Source organism: Sturnira hondurensis, unplaced genomic scaffold (genome assembly GCF_014824575.4).
Source record: "Sturnira hondurensis isolate 20B ecotype Veracruz unplaced genomic scaffold, ASM1482457v3 Scaffold0024770, whole genome shotgun sequence".
In the NCBI taxonomy this organism is placed as follows: Eukaryota; Metazoa; Chordata; class Mammalia; order Chiroptera; family Phyllostomidae; genus Sturnira; species Sturnira hondurensis.
Window position 1 is genome coordinate 229,092 of NW_028097401.1, and position 17,675 is coordinate 246,766.

At 40.0% G+C, this 17,675-nt stretch overlaps 1 pseudogene; it reads left to right on the top strand.

Annotated features, from left to right (window-relative positions):
- Nucleotides 1–4,531: 4,531 nt before the first annotated feature.
- Nucleotides 4,532–5,582, top strand: LOC118981821 (olfactory receptor 2A2-like; annotated as a pseudogene).
- Nucleotides 5,583–17,675: the final 12,093 nt, after the last annotated feature.

Below are 17,675 nucleotides of genomic sequence, written 5' to 3' on the forward strand. Positions count from 1 at the left end.
GGTGTGTCTGCTTAAGAGATTGAGTCTGTCTCCTATTTCATTTTCATGTTGCTTATTTTTAATAGCAAAATGATAACTGTGGTAGTGAAAATAAAAGTAAAATAAGTACATCTATAATAAAATAATCCATTCATGTAGACACAACACTAAAAAGTTGGTAAACAAATGTTCCTACTGACTAGAAATACATTGAGTTACATTCAACAAAATTATTATTCTTCATGTTCAGAGATGAAATATGTCTCAAACATTACTTACTATGTCCAACTGTGTTTGAGTAGAATTTGGCAATACTGATGTGGCTCTCTCTCACTTTCCATAACATAGCAGGATTCTTTAATTGTCGTAAAAATTGCCACAAACTTAACACACATTTACATAGAACCTTCCCAAATGTATTTATATTTATGAAAGTGAAAATCTAGGATTTTGTCTGTTTCTTCCAGGGATCAAATTCTCACTGTGCTTTTGTAATAACATAGAAACCATGCCTTGGTCAATAGACTCTGGCAAACAGAAAATGCTTAACATATACATTTTTTTAACTAAAAATGACAATCATCTATTTAACAAACATTTCCTGAGTGCCTGTTTCATCTAGAACTATACTAATTGTTATGAGACACAAAGATGTGTAAGACATATAAGGATAAAAAGTTCATTATTTTGTGAGAGGGAATCTCAGCTTAAATAAGTGACATTTGATCTGAATCTCCTTTTATCTTTGGTATGTCCTGAAATTTACCCATACCCTTATAGAGAATGTAACTGTTGTAACTGTTGTTATTGGCCAAGCCCGTATTCTTATTTGGTTTCTGAAGAGCCCCCCACAAGAACCTAGCCTAACTCCCAAGGGTAGAAAGACCCCTTTTCAGGCTGCCTGACAGCCAGCCTTTCATTAGGGCCCAGAGATGATCAAGCAGACGGCTACCTCTCTGTGTTGTAACTGGCTGCACCCTATGATGTCATGGTTCAGATGAGAAGGGTGTGGTGCCCTGCAACACCCATTGGGGTAAAACAGTGAGGGCAGTGGTCCACCCAATGTGGCGGCACATGTGTTTGTTTGACCCATTTGTGTACCCACCTGAGTGCACACCAGCCCCAGAATGCTCAGTTACTGAAGACTGACTGCCCAGCCCCCCTGCTCCAGGGAAAGATAGTAATTCTCAGCAGTTTTAAAATTACCGAATTCATGCACACTCATAAGCCTTACAAAATATTTGAATTAAAATTATATCCATGGTCTTAAGAGATGAAACTTGTAATTACTTGGGAATGCACTGTCTCCTTCCCTGAAGCCTTACTGTAAGAACTGTGTGGTGCAGAGGGGTTAAGTGATGTTCACTGTGTTAAAGTAACTGTTTAACTTGTAATTGTTGCATAGATAGGAGCCTTCTTCTCATGTTCATACACAGTGAAGGGTCATGTAATTACAGGTGCCATTCACCCAGAAAACAGTGGTTCTGCTTAAGCCAGAAAGTGGAATTGAGGAGAAAATACGAGAGGAGACACTAATAAGAAATCCGTGTCTCTTGTTGTTCATAATGTAGATGTAAAGAGGTCTGAGAGGAAATCCAAATGCTGGTGTTGGGGTCCTTTCTTTCATGTGGACCATGTGGAACCTGGGGTGGAGGAGGTAGGACATGAAATAATGTCACATAGAATGTGTCGGTTCCTTCAAATAAGGGTAAATAGCTCAGGTGACAGGTCGAATAAGAGTAAGAGGGGTTTTCAGCCTGGTGACCAAATAGCTGCACACATTGTAAGTCAGGCTGTTCTAAGCTCTGTGGAGCATTTACCATCCATCTGAGAGAAGAGTGAACTGCAGGAAGGTGAAGACCAGGAGGTTTTCACCTGAGTGTGAGGAGAGAACCAGCGCCCCCTGGCAGGCAGCGTAGTAAGGGCAGCCACCCAAGTGGGACAACCATGCAGCAGAGGTGCATTCAGGAGTAAGGGAGTCAGGATTGCGGACTTAGACACCCTTCCCACTGGCCGTTTTCTGACAGAGCTGAGTCTCCCTGCTGCTGGGATTTTGTAGTTTGATCTTCAGATGACTAGAGACAGAGCAATACCTAACACAGATACATAAATTGTGTGACTGATTTCACTGAGCACTGTCAAATCAGAATTTACTGGAAGGATTCAGGAGTTTAAAATTTACTCACTGAAGCATTATACTGCACAAACCTAATGAAATAATAAATAAAATAGTTATACTCAAGGAAATAATGTACAGCTGTTCACAGCATGTTGCATAAAACTATTTTGACATGAAAAATAGTTTCTGATGTGTTCCTAAATGAAAGAAATACTGGCAAATAAGCTAGCAACAATGTGATATATATATTTAAATTTATGATACCTATGAAAATGTACAGCAAAATGGTATTACTGCATATACACACTATTAATAATGTTTATTTGTCCTAGCTACTGTGGCTTAGTAGATTGATAATCGGCCTGGGAACCAAAGGGTCACCAGTTGGTTTCCCAGTCTATGGCACATGCCTGGGTTGTGAGAGGCGCATGCCAGGTCCCTAGTAAGGGGTATGTGAGAGGCAACCACACGTTGATGTTTCTCTCCCTCTCTTTCTTCCTTCTTTCCCCTGTCTAAAAATAAATAAATAGAATATTAAAAACTAAAAATAAAAAAGAAATCCTTACATTAAAAAATAATGTGTATTTTGTGTTTTTTTCCAGAGTATTACCTCTTTAGTCTTAAATAGTTTCTAAGAAACATGTTTTTCTAAGAAAGTTTTGAAACTTGATGCCAGATGCTCTCATACAAGGTAAGAACCACTGTAGACACACAATGACCCATATTCTTCAACTTCAATCTTTAAAATGTCTGATTCTGTGATTTTCTAAGTAAGAATAAAAAAATAATATAAACATGGTAATTAATGAGGTATGAGTTGCAAATATATATTTTGCCTAAAAATAAGGTACTAAATAATGCCAAGACTGTTTTCTTCAATGCTAATGTTAATTCAGTGAAATAGTTTTGACTCCAGAAAAGGGAAGTCAGTTAAGCTGTTTTCAATGTTCACAAACATGAGAATGTGTTATCCCAGGAACAATTTGTATTCCTTGCCAAATTTTAAGCTTGCTGTTTTAAAAGAGGACATCAGAAATGTGGCAGAAATCATGATAAAAGTATAAGTTATTGACATTAAGATACTGGTTTATGAGTATGACTCTTCCATAAAGTAATCAGACCCTTTTGGAGAAGTGTCTGTGCCCGTGGCTGATGTGGGGAATGTATGAGAAAAGTGTGAAACAGCCATCAGAAGTAAGGAAGTGCTCAAAAACTATGGAGACATGTTAGAAAACAACAGGGCAAGCTTGGTGGGTTTAGATCTAGAATTATTAAGAATGAGTAAATAAAAAGAAAGAATTATAATCCCTTGATTACAAAATTCATGCTGCTGGAAAGATAATAGATGCAGATGTATAAAGATATATAGATGATTGATAGATAGGTAGGTAGATGATAGAGCCTGTCCTTAGGAGGAAATTGACAACCAATAAATGTAACAGCAGTGATGGAGTAAGAACGTCACATTTCACAATAATCACTACTAGTAATCAAGTCAGGCAAGATAACAGGCACTGAAATTAGTGGCTGTGAAACTCTATGGGAAACAGAATATTATATAGTAACATTAATGGATGCTCCAGAAATTACATGAGGAAAAAAGATAATAATTGTATAATGAAGATACTTGGGAGGCACCATGTTCACCAGGCGATCTGAGTGCGCGTCACCGATGATGGAACAGTGAACCTCATGCACCTGCCCATGAAACACAATGGAAGATACTTAATTTCCCTGCAGAAAGTGAATAATCTGAATAAAACAGTGAGGAGCTGCATGCAGTTCCATTTGGAGAACATTGTAGTGAAGAACTTCCTACACTCTTCCAAAATTCAGTGGTCATGAACGGCAAAGACAGACAGGGTAACTATTTCAGATGAAAGGAGACTAAAGATGAATGACATTAAATCTCACATGTCATTTTGGATTGGGTTCTGGGTGAGGGGAGTAGAGAGAGAGAATATGATAGAGTAAAGAATCATGTCAATATCAAATTGCCTGATTTTGATGATTGTAGTTAGATTACTGAATGCCTTTGTTCTTGGTGGAAAAAAAGAAGAATTTAAGGGTAAGTGGGTATCATGTCTATTTATGTTTTCATCTCAAGTGCTTCACAAAAAGGTAATACTCATATATAATAATATAGACAAAGAATTATACTGCAAATATAGAATTAATAAGAAAATTTGTTACATCGGGGCATACGGTTATATTGGAGTTCTTTGCATAATTCTTGACTGTTTTTTATAAGTTTAAATTTATTTCATAGGAAAGTTAAAAACAGGTAACCAGTTTAGGGGAAAAGGGGAAGCTTTCAAGGAGTGACAAGGATACAACCTTTTTTTGAGCTCACGTTGAGATTAACTCCACTTTGTACTGATTCTCCAGCCCTGAACTTTACCACAATTCAATTCTTGACCAGCTCTCTGTAAGGAATGGGAGGGAACCGGTCACGGGTCACGGAGTTCGTGCTGCTGGGATTCCAGCTCAGTGCAGAGACAGAAGTCCTCCTCTTCTGGGTCTTCTCCCTGTTCTACACCTTCAGTCTGTTGGCAAATAGCATGATCTTTGCACTCATCTGTCTGGACCAGAGATTACACACCCCCATGTACTTCTTCCTCTCCCACCTGGCCATCATTGACATGTGCTATGCTTCCAACTATGTTCCGAAGATGCTGGCAAACTTAGTGACCCAGAACAGAGCCATCTCCTTTGTCCCATGCATCATGCAGACATTTTTGTATATAGGATTTGGTCACACAGAGTGTCTGATTTTGGTGGCAATGTCCTACGATAGGTATGTGGCCATCTGCCACCCCCTCCAGTACACTGTCATCATGAGCTGGACTGTGTGCACAGTCCTGGCTGCCACATCTTGGTCGTGCGGATTTGTACTGTCTCTGATACATGCCGTTCTCCTTGTAAGGCTGCCGTTCTGTGGGCCCCAGGAAGTAAACCAACTCTTCTGTGAGATCCTCTCTGTTCTCAAGCTGGCCTGTGCTGACACTGGACTCAACAAAATGGTCATCTTCGCTGATTGTTTTTTGATCTTAGTTGGGCCCCTCTGCTTGGTGCTGGTCTCCTACATGCACATCCTCTGGTCCATCCTGAGGATCCAGTCTGGGGAGGGCCGCTGGTCGGGCTCTTCTTTGGCTGTGCCATGGTGGTTTATATGGTCCCTGATTCCAGTCGACGAGAGGAGAAGGAGAAAATATTGTCCCTGTTTCATAGTCTCTTTAACCCAATGCTGAACCCCCTCATCTACAGCCTGAGGAATGCTCAGGTGAAGGACGCCTTGTGTAAGGTGCTACAGGTGAGGTCTAGGTGAAGGGAAAACTCAGAAAGTTCTCCCAATTAGAAGTTTCATATACAAACAGTAATTGTTCAAATTCTAGCTCCGAAAATAGGAGAAACTTCCATGGAAGAGCATAGCTTTTAAAGTTCAAATGGGACAACTAAATTATTAGAATTTTTAGTCTTTCTTTAAAAAAATAATGAATTCTCATTTTCTCAAACCAGGAATATTACATGGAGAACAAGTCAACTGTGAGAATTGTATCAACACTCTTCTTTGGTTTATGTACTTAGACATTTGACTTCTTATCACCGTGTGGTACTTGAAAAACAGCACAGTAAAAGTAATGCCCCATGAGAAACCTTCCCAAGTGGACTGAAATTTTAATACAGAAAATACTGCAGAGTTATATGAATGTGCCTCACCAGTTGTGTGGTGAATACAATGAAAGGTTAAAGAAACTCTAAATTTCTTGGTGAAATGACTTAGTAGCAAAGGGGAAAATTCAGGGAAAGGTGTGGTGCAACAAGAAACTATGTAAAAAGTCCTAAAATATCTTAAAGGTCAAATAAAGGACATGTATTAGTAAATGTTTAAATGGTTCTAGAGGTAAACACTTTGAACATTACTCAAACCTTGCATTTATTCGTGGGTTATGATAATTTCTAACAGAGTAAGATTAAATCCCCTCTTGAAGTTCTTGAAATTATTCCTGCCAATATTCTTGTAGTGTCTGAACCACTCAGCTGAAGATGACTGCAGTAGCAGCAAGCAGCACAAGACAATTGTGACAGAGATGAGTGGGCAAGGGGGGAAAGGGATGTGGTGGGAAAGGATGCTGGGGAAGTTGACCCTTTACCTTTCTCCCCCAGGCCACCACCCCCTCCTTCTGATAGCTGTCAGTCTGTTCTCTGTATGCACGAGTCTGTTTCTATTTTGTTTGCTGGTTTTTGGTGTTCATTAGATTCCACATGTAAATGAGATCCTGTGGTACTTGTCTTTCTCTGACTGACTTATTTCACTTAGCATAATGCTCTCCAGGTCCATTCATGCTGTCACGAAGGGTAAAATTTTTCTTTTGTGTGTGTGTGGTAGTGTAGTATTCTGTAGTGTAAATGTTCCACAGCTTTTTAATCCCCTCATCTACTGATGGACACTTGGGCTTTTTTTAGTTTTTGGCTATTGTAAACAACAGTGTCATGAACATGGGGTTGCAGAAGTAACACCTGCTGGAGTGTGGTTGGTAGAGTAATGATATGGGGGTAATAATCTCTAGTTTTAATTTGAGCATTTTACCTAAAATGTCATGTCATGTGCTTGAGTGTCATTGTTATCTTACAGAATTGCATGCTTATGCTTTTGTGATAAGAGGTTTTGTAATAAAACATTTATAATACTATTTGTGCCTGACCCTATATTCTTTCAAATTAATGTTGTAGGCTTGCTTGGATGTATTCCCAACAGTGAATTGGCTAGGTCATCAGGCAGTTCCACGTTTAGTCATTTGAGGAAACTCCATACTGTTTTCCACACTGCCTGCATTTGCGGTCTGCATTCCTGCCAACAGTGCAACAGGTTTCCCTTTTCTCCATACCCTCGCCATCACTCGTTGTTATTAATTTATTGATGGTAGCCATTCTGACAGGTGTGAGGTGATTTACCCTGTGGTTTTCATTTGCATTTCTCTAATAGTTAGTGACACTGAGCATCTTTTCTTATGTCTACTGGCCATCTGTCGGTCCTCTTTGGAGAAGTGTGTATTCAGGTCCTTTGTCCATTTTTTAATTGGAGTGCTTGTTTATTGGTGTTGAGCTGTCTGAGTTCTTTATAGATTTTGGACATTGTTAACACCTTATCAGATATATCTTTGGTGAATAATTGTCTCCCATTCAGTGGGTGGTCTTTTCGTTTTCTTGATGGTTTCTCTTGCTGTGCAAACACTTTTCAATTTGAGTTCCATTTGTTTAGTCTTTCTTTTGTTTCCCTTGCCTGAAGAGATATACCAGCAAAAATACTTCTAGAATAAATATCCAAGATTTTACTGCCTGTTTTCTTCTAGGATTTGTATGGTTTCTGGTCTTCCAATTAAATGCCCCACTTTTCTTTTCAGATATCTGAGAAGCCCTGTCCAGGTGGCTCAGTTGGCTGGAGCATCATCCCATGAACCAAAAGGTCATGGATTGAGTTCCCATTCAAGACACATACAAGGTTGCAGGTTCATTTCCAAGTCAGGGTGCGTGTGAGAGGCAACCTATCAATGTTTCTTTCTTTTGTGGACGTCTTTCTTTTCCTCTCTCTCCCCTTTCCTTTCCCTTCTCTCTAAAATCAGTAAGCATGTCTTCAGGTGAGGATATAAATATATGAGAAATGTGCAAAAATAACAATATGATTCAAGGAAGCCAGCATCAGAGAAAATGGAATTGAATGATTTTGAAGGACATTTCTCAAAACTGTAGTAATACTTTCTCCTCACTTGGTCACAGCTCTCACAGTCTCCTGCATCTCTTGGCATATGGGGATGATGCTCCAGCAACTGGAATTTACTGGAATTTAAGTAAATTCCAATTTACTTAATTGGAATTTACTTAACTTCTTGGAGGCTTACTGTTCTTATTCACACAAACTCGTTCTGTTTTCAACATATTTTTAACCACGGCTTCATGAGAGAGAGCAGTTCCGGAACCAATTATTCTGACCCAGGCAGCTACAAACTGAAGTGTCTCTATCTTGGGCTGTAACTCAATAAGCCATAGTCAATTCTTTATTCTCTGTTTTTTCAAGATGCAAAGGAAAACATCAAATTGTTGACCTTTTAACACACAGTACTCCATAAATACAGTTGGTAACAATTTAGAGTTATTTCCACCAATCATACACCAACCATGACTTTCTGAACATCCATTTGTTCTTCAGTTGGATATTTACCAAATTGGTGAAAAAACAATGACTTGAAAACCAATTTTCAGGTAATTTAGTTTAGGAGTCATTTAAATCATCAGTGTGTTGACTTTTCCTCATTATGCTTTCAGATTGAAAGTATAATCAGAATTCTACAGGACCTCACCACACCCATAGGAGCTATAAATGCAGGTTGAAATTAGAGCTGTGATGCCAGGAAGTGCCCAACACCGATGGATAGCATACATACCTGAGCACATGTTTATTGCCGTTAAGAGCTGGCTGTGTTGTGTGTGTCAATGTCCTTTGTGTGTATTTGTATTTTGTGTATGTGTGTTTTTTGCTCTGATCACTTTTAGAAGTTACAGGAATATCAACCTTGATAATGAAATATAAACATGTCATTTTGAGATGATTCATGTCTCTACGTTAAAGTTTGTTTGGTGTCATAAACAGTAAATTTTATTTATTATTGTATTCAAATTTTCTAGTTTTTTAAAAGATTTTATTTATTTATTTATTTATCTTTAGAGGGGAAGGAGAGAGGGAGAGAAATATCAATGTATGGTTGCCTTTTGTGTGTCCCCTGCTGGTAGTTAGCCTGCAAGGAACCAGCCTGCAACCCAGGCATGTGCCCTGACTGGGAATCGAACCGCGATCATCTGGTTCGCAGGCCCGTGCTCAATCCACTGAGCCACGCCAGCCAGGGATTCAAATTTTCTATTTTTAAAATTGATGCTCAGATGATGACAAACTTGGAAAACTGTGTCCTAAACTACTGTTTTCACAGGGTCAGTTGGCTACTAGTTTTGTCACCTGTGTGTCAGTTTTCAGTTTTCTGAAGATCACCTGTAACATCAAACAGACAGGGAAGGTGACAGGTGGCAATATTTATGGATTGCCTAGTATGCAGCAGGCTTCTCATATGATCAGGGGCCATTTTTAGTGTTTCTGAATGTGTTTCTTATCAGTGTGGAAATGTAGAGTTAGAGCAGAGGTGGGCATGTTCCCAAAAGTTGGTTAACTGCTAGTTTTCCAGAGTTTAGTTCATGATCCCAGAAAGAAAGGAAACACACTGTAATGAATGAATTAGTTGTAAACTACATCCTTTATTGATATGAGATTTCCAAAATAACATTTTGACTCCATTACATTGAGTATGAGAGTAGAGCAGAGTACAAATAAACATGACACAGTCTTTGATAGCAGATCCTGTCCCTGTCCCAGAAGAGGCATGAAGCTTTGAGGGAAGCCACCTAGGAGAGGGTCCTTTCCTCCCCTCCCTGGAAGGGCTGGACTCCAAATCTCCCCACTTCAGGGTAGAGATTAGAGGGTGCCTCCAATGCTTTGTCCCCTGGTAAACCCTCCCTCACCTAGGTTCTAATAAGCCCCATGGGGACACCTTGACCATACTTTGGGGTTCCCAGGCCACCCCCTGCTGACTCCAAAACCAGCTATGTACATCATCTCCACATCATGAGTTGTCACTTGGACTCATGGGTTTTTGGGTGCTTTCGTGCCACCTCTGCTGCAACTCATGAGACCCAGATTAAAGAGAAGAGAAGCCTAAATATTGAGGTTAATGCCAGGAGCTTACTCATTGTCACACTGATCCTGCTTCCTTTCGGGGTCACTTGGACCAGGTTTGGGGACCAGGGCAGTACTGGGATGCACAACACCAAAACAGCAGAGTATCCGGGTTCTGCAATGAGTGATGTCATCTCGGAGAAATGCTCTGTGGCTGTGTGTCCTCCAGGGGCAAGAGAAGAAGCAGGAGAAAAAGTTGCTGTCTCCTTCCTGATGGCAGGGGGCACACACTTCATGTCATGGCCCACCCTCCAATGAGACCCAGGGCTGCTGACTAGGTTGAGGCCATTAGAGACTAAAACCCCCCTTTTCTGAGAATTCTGCTCTATTTTCAGTCAGAAACAAAGAAGAGGGTCTGTAGTGGCCACACTCAGGAGCTCCCAGAAGGCAGGACCCTGCCTGACCTTCAGGTGCTTTCCCTTTGGAGGTCATTGGGTCCAAATGCAGGTGTGAAATAGGTTGCCTTCTTTTATTTTACCTCCCTGGTGTAGGAGTCATTCTCACTGCTTCCAACCTTGGGGGCAAACTGCTGAGCCACTAGCTCACAAAGGGCACAACTGGGCATTGGGTCTCAGAGAAACAATTTGGGCTGTGTATGGTCCCCAGGAACTTTTGAGCATTGAGCTGTGAATTTTATGTAGATGTACAGACTGTTTACATGTTCTCCAGTGTCTTTCACCAGCACTTGCACCATGGTTAGTCCAGGTCTGTGTCATTTCCATCATGAGAATGCTTATTCTTACACAGGACATTTTACCAGACTCTGTAGGTGACTAGTAGTGTATAGCTGGCTCTTCTACCTTGGTGGCGGATCGACTTTTACTGATTCCTTCTACTTCTCAATCCAGTGGTTGGGGATGTGTCCCACACACCTAGGTGGCTTCTGAGGGTGTTGCCATAAAGTGTACTTTCTAACCTGCTTTGGGGTGAGGTTGGCCACTTGCTTCCAGAGTCTATCTCTATCTGACACTGAGAGTGAACAGGAGACTTAATCAGAAGGGTAAGTGTGTGCCCTTCACTTGGGGAGTAATGATTACTCAGTGCAACTGTCTTTTTCCCCACTAAAATTATCTTTAATATGAAAGTCATAAACTCATATTTAACAAAACGATAAAGTGATCAATTATTCCACCTTAACTCAATAGTTATTGAGTTAACTCAGGAAATAGTTATTATAAGAATTGAAGGGAAAATGTGAACCAATAATTACAAATGTTATATAATTGCAATTATGGTATGCATACGCAGTAAATAGCAAAATGTACGACATACAATAGTATAGTGTACATTGTAGGGTGGTAGGATGATGACTGTTTATAACTTTTACAAATTGTATTTCATGCTGTAAGAAGGTTTGGAGATGTCAGATCACTATGTTTACACCTGAAATAATCTAACCAGTACTAGCCTGTATACCACCTATGCTGAAATTAAAGTATAGGCAAAAATAAAAACAGAAATAAATTCACCTTCTAGTTTGTAAGATGTAAGAAAAATTCTCATAATTCATGTCTGTCCTTATTTTAAAAGTACAGCATAAAAGATCATTTTGAAAAGCCACCCAACTCTTACTTAGCTCCTGTGGGCACAGGGCTCACTGAATATGAAGATCAGATGGGCTCTTAGGAGAACAGCTACTGTATTAGTCAATCCCTCACCCAGTGCTGTGCACTGCACATCGATTGCACTCAATACAGAACATCTCACCCAGCCATCCTAACCAGTCCAGGAAGAACATCCCATTATCAGTCTGTTTTATGAGTGCACTTAACAGAAAGTAGCAAATGTCTGACTTTTACTAAATCACTGTCACTGCAGAGCCCTCCTTCCCTCTGGTCATCCCACCCTTAGTGAGCAGCACACCTTCTCTCCATCTGCGCTGTCAGTGTGGCATAGACTGGACCTCAGAGGGAAGGCCTGTGGCTCACAGTGCTGCGTGTGAGTAGCTAGCACGTTCGCTTCAAGGTAAGGATTCAGCAAATGTCTTTGTGCATCACATCTAAACCTCACCTTCCTGATGGTGTTTTTAAGTAATTCCTGTGTCTGTTCCTTAATGAGCTCTCAGGATGAGTGATGTGGAGGTTGTTCTTTACTGATAAACTTGAGACCCCTGCATCTGGTATCCAGCTGACAACTTTTCTTAACCAAACTGGGACATTCAGACTATTGATTTTAATTTTTTAATCTTCACCCAAGGACATGCTTATTGTTTGTTTAGAGAGAGGGAAGTGGAGGCAGAGAAACATAAATGTGAGAAACATCCATTGGTTGCCTCCTGTATGTGTGCCAACTGGGACCAAACCCACANGTAGCTAGCACATTCACTTCAAGGTAAGGATTCAGCAAATGTCTTTGTGCATCACATCTAAACCTCCCCTTCCTGATGGTGTTTTTAAGTAATTCCTGCGTCTGTTCCTTAATGAGCTCTCAGGATGAGTGATGTGGAGGTTGTTCTTTACTGATAAACTTGAGACCCCTGCATCTGGTATCCAGCTGACAACTTTTCTTAACCAAACTGGGACACTCAGACTATTGATTTTAATTTTTTAATCTTCACCCAAGGACATGCTTATTGTTTGTTTAGAGAGAGGGAAGTGGAGGCAGAGAAACATAAATGTGAGAAACATCCATTGGTTGCCTCCTGTATGTGTGCCAACTGGGACCAAACCCACAACCCAGGTCTATATGGGCCCTGACCAGGAACCAAATCCCCAAACTTTCAATTTATAGATGGACACTCTAACCTACTAAGCCACACCAGCCAGGGCAGATTATTGATTTTAGTGGCTTCTAATTGCTTATGTTGTATAGGTAGGGAGCTCTAAAGCAGACTGGGAGCCTAGAGCAGGGAAAAGGACCTTGCTCCTTCCTGTCTGCCCGCTGCTCTTGTCAGCCTTGCCCAACAGCTCTTGGCAGTGGCAGTGAAGGCCCCCTACCCAGCCTTAGTTATTCAGCTTCCCAGAGCCATCCTCGTCATTCCCTGCTGAAGCCAGAGTGCTGCTGGGGCACCCCTTCACCTCATAGGGTTAAGTCTGAACCCCGACTCCTCTGACCTTCTGTATTCTAACCACCAAGCCTCTGCTGTGTGCCCTTGAACCCTAGGGATGGCAGCTTCACACACTTCAGCTTGTTCATCTGAGAGCTCTGTGTTTACTGTTGTAGTTCCCTGGTATCCTTGTAACCGTTGTGTTGTATGAAAGTCTCTCTCCTATTGTACCACATCAGTACAGTTTCTGTTCCCTGTTGGATTCTCATCTGAATCAAAGAAAACACACAGAGGATTCATGTATTTTTTTTTTAAATTTTGAGCCTCTATAGTGGGTGTATTGTGGCATCTCCTTGTTTTAGTGTGTGTTTCTCTGATGACTAATGATGCTGAGCATCTTCTAATGTATTTATTGACCCTTTGTGTATATTATTTTTTGTGTGAAGTATCTGTTTGAACCATTTGCCCATTTATTATTTGGGTCATTTCATTTGTTTCCTTATTAAATTTAAGAGATCTTGATGTATTCAGGATAGATGTCCTTTGTCAGAGATACATGTTGGGGGGAATATTTTATTTAATTCTGTGGCTTGCCTTTTTATTTTCTTAAGGGGGCCTTTCAAAAAACAGAAGTTTTTAATTTTGTTAAAGTACAAGTTATCATTTTTATTGGAATCATTTAAAAATATATATACCTAAATCTAGAAGTGATTATAGATATATGTGTGTATGTAAGTTCCAAAATCCTTGCATGATGTCAGCTGAACTCTGAAATGAGTTTAGAGGGTTGGCAAGGATGATTTTGTTATAAGGATGAAATTATTTTCCTTTGTTGAAATATTATTTGAGTGTTATAAATAATCTTGAAATAATTTGAAACTTATAGAAAAATATGTATAGTTTGTAGTATGTATAATATTAGTCTAATTTTTAAAATAATGTGTTTTAATACATGGAAAGAACTCAATATCCCAAAGTGATTAAAAATTATTATATGCTCATACAATGAGATACTATACAACTATTAAAATTAAGTTTATTGATAGATTGCCTAGATTATTATGGTGAGTGTGACAGCAGAGGAAATTTTATGAGCTTAATTATGTTTTAAAAATATATATCTGAAAAAATGTAGCAACTGTTAATCAAATTTGCCTGAGTGGTGGCCTTGGTGAATTTTACTTTTCTCTGCTCTGAGTGGATACATTAATTTGAAGTCAAGGAAGGATGAAGGCATGAAAACAACTGTCCTGAGTAACAAGCACTAAGGCAAATGGAACGCGGTCACACAGCGTGACCATCTTGCCACATGGTGCACGTATTCACTCCTGTGCCTCCCGGCTACCTAGATGCAGCAAGGCAGACAAGGAAGAGAGCAGGGGTGAGGAGCCTGGACTTGCAGTCAGACGGACCCGGGTTCAAGATTACTTAACTTCTTGGAGGCTTACTCTTCTTATTCACACGAACTCATTCCATTTTCAGCGTATTTTTAACCACGGCTTCATGAGAGAGAGCAGTTCCAGAACCATTCTGGAACAGTTCCTGATGTGTACCAAGATTGTCAATTACTGTTCCCGGTTGAGCTCTTAGTAGAGGTAGGATTATATTTCTAGAGATAGATGTGAATGCCATGGGAGGTTTTTAGATAAAGTTAGCAACAAAATGTAGGTCCAGCCCTCACCAGTGTGGTTCAGGTGGTGGCTGTCATTCCCTAAAGTGAGGGATGGGTGATTCAATTCCCAATCAGATTCCAGGTCAGGACATATGCCTAGGTTGCAGGTTCAATTCCCAGTGGGAGCATGTACAAGAGGCAGCTGATGGATGTTTCTCTCTCACTTCGATGTTTCTCTCCCTCTCTTTTTCTTTCCCTTCCCCCTCTCTCTAAAAATAATAAATAAAATATTTTTAAAAACCCATCAGTCCAGATAGAGAATATGACCAAGCAGAGCACACAAACTTAAACTAGACATTTCTTAAATGTATTTCTGACTAGTTTGTTGAAGGGTCAATGGAAGGTAAGGAGCTTACCCTCAGGGTTAATTCCCAGTCACTGTAGGTTTTGTGTGGCTGACGGTGGATGCAGGAGGCAGCAAATATCAAGTCTCTGAAAACCCTCTGCCCCAAGTCATGAAGATGAGATGGCTTTGGGACTATTTAAGATTCTGTATGTGGCACCATTCCACATCAGTAATCATTAAATCATGGGAATTTCACATGGAACTCGACCTAAGAAACTGAAAACTTGCTTTGAACTTCATGATCTTGGCCCTCCTAAACTTCCTTTTGGCTTGCCCCCATTCTAGTTACAAAACCATGAAAAACCCCTCTTAGTCTCTTGATCAGTGATAAATAACTAATCTTTGATTAATATAGGAGTATTTCACATTTTTTATATATGATACAAGTTGCCACTGAGATGAGGGAAAAGGATAATTATATTGCTGCTTTCACTGCTACAATGTGTTCAGGATGTGAAGACATGAAACAACTTTGGCTGCCATGACCTGGCCAGATAGTTCAGTTGTTGGAGCATCATCCCCATATGCCAAGGTTAGGGTTCGAGCCCCAGTCAGGGCACATACAGGAATCAACCAATGAATGGATGGATAGGTGGAACAACAACTTGATCTCTGTCTCTCTCTCAATCAAATCAATAAATAAAAATTAAAAATAAATAAATAAAAAAGAAAGAAACTAGCCATCATGGCCCTGGGCTCTATCACATATTTGTGGAACTGATTAATTCAATCAGTTTTTATTATTATTATTATTAAAGATTTTATTTATTTAATTTTAGAGAGAGGGGAAGGAAAGGAGAAAGAGAGGGAGAGAGACATCAATGTGTGGTTACCTCTCAGGCGCCCCCTAGAGGGGACCTTGCAGGCAACACAGGCATATGCCCTGACTGGGAATGGAAGCAGCAACCCTTTGGTTCCTCATCTGGCACCCAATCCACTGAGCCACACCAGCCAGGGCTTCAGTCAGTTCCTTGTGACTCCTCACTCTTTAGCTGAGCTTCCTCCACACAACAGAACAGCTCCGTGTGGTGCATAGTTATTCAAAAGAAATAAATAAANTAACTAATCTTTGATTAATATAGGAGTATTTCACATTTTTATATATGATACAAGTTGCCACTGAGATGAGGGAAAAGGATAATTATATTGCTGCTTTCACTGCTACAGTGTGTTCAGGATGTGAAGACATGAAACAACTTTGGCTGCCATGTCCTGGCCAGATAGTTCAGTTGTTGGAACATCATCCCCATATGCCAAGGTTAGGGTTCGAGCCCCAGTCAGGGAACATACAGGAATCAACCAATGAATGGATGGATAGGTGGAACAACAACTTGATCTCTGTCTCTCTCTCAATCAAATCAATAAATAAAAATTAAAAATAGATAAAAAAGAAAGAAACTAGCCATCATGGCCCTGGGCTCTATCGCATATTTGTGGAGATTTTAGCCTTGATGAATTCAATCAGTTCTTTTTATTATTATTAAAGATTTTATTTATTTAATTTTAGAGAGAGGGGAAGGAAAGGAGAAAGAGAGGGAGAGAGACATCAATGTGTGGTTACCTCTCAGGCGCCCCCTAGAGGGGACCTTGCAGGCAACACAGGCATATGCCCTGACTGGGAATGGAAGCAGCAACCCTTTGGTTCCTCATCTGGCACCCAATCCACTGAGCCACACCAGCCAGGGCTTCAGTCAGTTCCTTGTGACTCCTCACTCTTTAGCTGAGCTTCCTCCACACAACAGAACAGCTCCGTGTGGTGCATAGTTATTCAAAAGAAATAAATAAACACAAAAATGCTACTTGCTGGTTTCTAATGGGAAAATACATTTTAATAATTATGTGATGACAAATTGCATATATGCACATTACAGATCAAATATTTGGAGTTAAGGTGTTGGTCACATAGAAGCATGATGGTAACATTATTGACATTAAAGGATATCAAATGGTATTTATGCTTCTGCGCGCACACAGTGAAAAAATGGGCAAAATAATGAAGACTGACTATTGCCTCAGTCTGCTCTGTTTGGTGCTGCTGCCTGCCTTTCTGCAATGCTGCGTCTTTAGTTGTACACCGTTAAGCCGTTACTGAGGAGTATAAGGTTGTTGCTCATCAATAAAAACCACAAAGTTTCAATTGATGTAGGGAATCCGTATCTGTTCATATTATTAAATTAGGAAAGAATGCTAAATGTATGTTTTCTGAGTCCTTTTTAACTATGGGTCTCAAACCTCTTTCCTTCTCTTCTAACCCAAGCATTCCCTATACACTGTGGTCTACGGCAGTAACATTGATGATGCAGAGAAGTGAAGAGAACATAAGTAAATTTTGGAAAGGAAGAAGAGCCAAGAATGACTCAGTTTCTCATTTGAGTAACTTGGAGGCATAGCAGTTAAACCTACTATGAAAAGTAAGGCAGGGAAAATTAAGAATTCCATTTTGAATACACTAAATTTGAGATGCCTGGGTTCTTGCCTTAAATATATACGCCTTTAGTCTTGAAGAAGTCATACGTTTTCTAGCATCATTATTTGTATCTTTAAAACAATACCTTTGGTTACAGTGGTCTCTAATGTTCCTTGCATGTATGAAAGCTTTTTTTAAAAACACCACTTTACATTGACTTCGAGCTTTAGAATTTACAAAGTGCTTTTTGTTTCCTTATAAAGAGGGAAGTTCTCTTTTCATGCTTGCAGTCCTGGGACCAGGCTTTGAGAAACACTTCTCTGTCACCTAAAGACTCTACCAAATGCTTAGCAGTGGGGAGATAGAAGGAGAATATAATGGTTTTC